The sequence below is a fragment of the Euleptes europaea genome, chromosome 7, assembly GCF_029931775.1.
Source record: "Euleptes europaea isolate rEulEur1 chromosome 7, rEulEur1.hap1, whole genome shotgun sequence".
Taxonomy (NCBI): domain Eukaryota; kingdom Metazoa; phylum Chordata; class Lepidosauria; order Squamata; family Sphaerodactylidae; genus Euleptes; species Euleptes europaea.
Genome location: NC_079318.1, coordinates 99090725 through 99094810, shown reverse-complemented (window position 1 = coordinate 99094810; position 4086 = coordinate 99090725).

Below are 4086 nucleotides of genomic sequence, written 5' to 3'. Positions count from 1 at the left end.
TGGGGAGGGGGAGGTGATTGTAAGCAGCTTTTAGACTCATAGAATCATAGAGTTGGAAGGGACCACCAGAGTCATCTAGTCCAACCCCCTGCACAATGTAGGAAATTCACAACTACCTCCCCGCCGCACCCCCAGTCACCCCTACCCCATGCCCAGGAGATGCCCTTACAGTAGAGAAAAGAGGGATATAAAAAAACAACTCTTCTTCTTCTTCTTCTTCTTCTTGAGATTTATTCAATTCTGGCAGCAGTGAGGTCCATCAGAGTGACTGGCAGGTTTGCCAACTTTGGACTGGGAAATTCCTGGGCATTTGGAGGCAGAGTCTGGGAGGGTGGGGTTTGGAGGGTGGGGTTTCTGTCTCCTTTCCTCTTGGAGCAATGCGTAGGGTTGTCAGCTCCTGTGCTGGAAATACCTGGAGCTTTTGAGGGTGGGGCCTGAGGAGGGCGGGGTTTGGGGAGGGGAGGGACTTCAATGCCATAGAGTCCAATTGCCAAAGCGGCCATTTTCTCCAGGTGAACTGATCTCTATCGGCTAGAGATCTGTTGTAATAGCAGGAGATCTCCAGCCACCACCTGGAAGTTAATAAAAAGATAGACACGTCTGTGTATATAGTAGTTAAACCAAAATTCACCCAGAAAAATGTGAAGTTTGGTTTAACTACCTGGAAGTTGGCAACCCTAGCAATTGCTGCTTGTCTGGTAGCCTCCTGGTTGCTATCTTTTGGTCCACCATCACCATGTTGTGATCATTTCCCTAGGAGAGTAGGAGTGAGGTTTAGGGTACCATGGAATCATAGAGTTGGAAGGAACCACCAAGGTCATCTAGTCCAACCCCTTGCACAATGCAGGAAATTCACAACTACCTCCCCCCCCAGTGACCCCTACTCCATGCCCAGAAGATGGGGGAGAAAACTCTCCAGGTTCCCTGACCAATCTGGCCTGGAGGAAAATCCCTTCCTGACCCTAAAGTGGCAATTGGCATTTCCCTGGGCATGCAAGAAAGGGCCCCGAGAGCCAAACACTGACGCAACTCTTCCTGCCCTTCGTCTCACGATCTGCCTAAGGTCATCTTCTATTGTATTCGATTAGATTAAGGTCACCTTCTATTGTATTAGATTAGATTAGGATTCACAGTTTTAATTATATGTTTTAACCTGGTATTTATATACATGTAGATATAGATTGATTATTGTATGTAGTTAGTCACCTTGAGCTCGGCTTTGCCATGAAAGAGCGGGGTATAAATCAAATCAAATCTCAAAAGCCGGAACACTGGGCCCAATCCACCAGGATATTTGCACGTGTGTTTTCCCAGTTCCTGCTCCTACCGATGCTACAAAACGTGCCAGTGAATGGGTTGTGCATCCTCAGGTTGCCAGCTCTGGGTTGGGAAATCCCTGGAGATTTTAGGGTGGAGCCTGGGGACGGTCATAATGCCCTAGAGTCCACCCTCCCAAGCAGCCCTTTTCTGCAGGCAAACTGATCTATGTCAATTGGCGATCAGTTGTAATCCCTGGAGATCTTAGTTACATGTGTTTGACTGGATCCTTTCTACATATACTTGTTATACACTTTTTTGTATTTTGATTATTTTGACAAACGACATGTGATATTTTGGTTATAATTTGATCAAGAGCGTTGTGTGGCATTTTTGTCCTGTACTGATTTTGATTTGCACTATCTTTAGGTATAGAGGTGTGATTTATTTCAGCATTACCTGGAGGTTGGCAACCCTAGTTCCAGGCCCCACCTGGAAGTTGGCACCCCTCCTCCTGTTCAATATTAACATATGTGTTTGCATTTGGTGTGACTGTTGGTATTTCATCATCTGGCACCCAAATGTCTGGGACTGTTGCTAGAAACACCTTGAACCAGACAAAAAGAGTTTCTCCGGCCTTATCTGGTGTCCTTTTATTGATTCTGTTGCCGCCAGCAAACAATCCGCCAGCCGCTTGTTCCAAGCAAGGTCAATGCAAGAATTCCCACTGCACCTCCCCGAGGAAGACTGGGAGGGTTCAATCTCCTTCTCAAAAGGAATACAGCGCAGGAATGCAATCTTGCAATAGAAGAGAGGGTGTGCATCCAGGCCTCCCGTTCATGGACTTTGCATTTTACTCAAGGCTGGAGGGGAGACAACAAAGCCATGGTATACTCATGAGATCCTTCCTGGCTACTACAGAAGGAGAAGAAGAGGAGTTGGTTTTTATGTGCCGACTTTCCCTACCGCTTAAGGGGAAACCCAACTGGCTTACAATAACCTTCCCTTCCCTTCCCCATAACCTGTGACACCCTGTGAGGTAGGTGAGGCTGAGACACCTCTAAGAGAGCTGTGACTAGCCCAAGGTCACCCAGCTGGCTTTGTGTGTAAAAAGGTAAAGGTCCCCTGTGCAAGCACCGGGTCATTCTTGACCCATGGGGTGATGTCACATCCCGACATTTTCTAGGCAGACTTTGTTTGCGGGGTGGTTTGCCAGTGCCTCCCCCAGTCATCTTCCCTTTACCCCCAGCAAGCTGGGTACTCATTTGACCGACCTCGGAAGGATGGAAGGCTGAGTCAACCTTGAGCCGGCTACCTGAGACCGACTTCCGTCGGGATCGAATTCAGGTCGTGAGCAAAGCTTTGGACTGCAGTAGTGCAGTTTACTACTCTGCGCCCGCCGCTCATATGGAGGAGTGGGGAATCGAACCCGGTTCTCCAGATTAGAGTCCACTGCTCCAAAGCACTGCTCTTAACCACTACACCACAGGCACTAAGGACATTAGAAACAGCCTTCCAGGATGTCCCCAAAGGGACATCTAGCTCTGCTAGGGTTGCCAACCTCCAGGTACTAGCTGGAGATCTCCTGCTATTACAACTGATCTCCAGCTGATAGAGATCAGTTCCCTGGGAGAAAATGCCCGCTTTGGCAATCAGACTCTATGGCATTGAAGTAAGGTTGCCAGGTCCCTCTTCACCACCGGTGGGAGGTTTTTGGGGTGGAGCCTGAGAAGGGCAGGATTTAGGGAGGGGAGGGACTTCAATGCCATAGAGTCCAATGGCCAAAGCAGCCATTTTCTCCAGGGGAATTTGATCTCAATCGGCTGGAGATCAGTTGTAATAGCAGGAGACCTCCAGCTAGTACCTGGAGGTTGGCAACCCCACATTGAAGTCCCTCCCCTCTCCAAACCTCGCCTTCCTCAGGTTCCACCCCCAAAATCTTCATGTACGTCCCAACCTGGAGCCGGCAAACCCTAACTAGAAACCCTACTGCTGATCCTCCTATTGTTATCTACGACAAAGCTTCTTAAACTGTGGGCCGTGACCCCCGTAACTGAATGTGGGGGTCCTGAAAATTTTGGCAACATTAAATGGTAAAATTATATGTATACCAAAGAATTTTTTAAAATAAAGTTCTTTATGATTTATTATCAGTAAATGTTTGATTTGTATACCTATTTTATATACTTATATACCCCGGGGTTGCGTAAAAATTTCTCGGGTGAAAAGGTGTCGTGAGTGGAAAATTTTTAAGAAGCCCTGGTCTAGGATAATGGCCACCTGTAGAAACATCCTCCTCACACAAAAATAGCTGATGGCGCCGTCTGTATGGAAATGTGGTAAAATTGGTTCTGTTCTTAAATTGCATTTTAAATTTTGTATGTATTATGTGTATATGTACGATGCTAGCCGCTCTGAGCCCGGTTTAACCAGGGGGAAGGCGGGGTATAAATAAAATGTATTCTTATTATTCAGGAACACCCAAGAGCCTTGCGTCTCCTTGAAGAGGAAGCGATTTCTTGAGATATTTACTCTCTTAGCCCATCGAGAAGTTCAGAAGTGTTTTTTGATAGTTATTTTTAAGCATTCAGGGATGATCATTCAGTGCCATCAGCTGACGCTGCACTATACAGAGTTTCATAAGGAAAATGGAGCAAACTCACACAGATGTAGGCCTGGCTATAGTCGCAGTGACAGATATACTGCCACTATCTGTGCAGGTTCCATTTAGCTTCCATGGCTAACAGCTGCCATCCTCTTTCTCCAGTGGCTCAGGATCATGTGGCACAGGTACTGTACGGCTAGGGTTGCCAGGTCCCTCTTCACCAC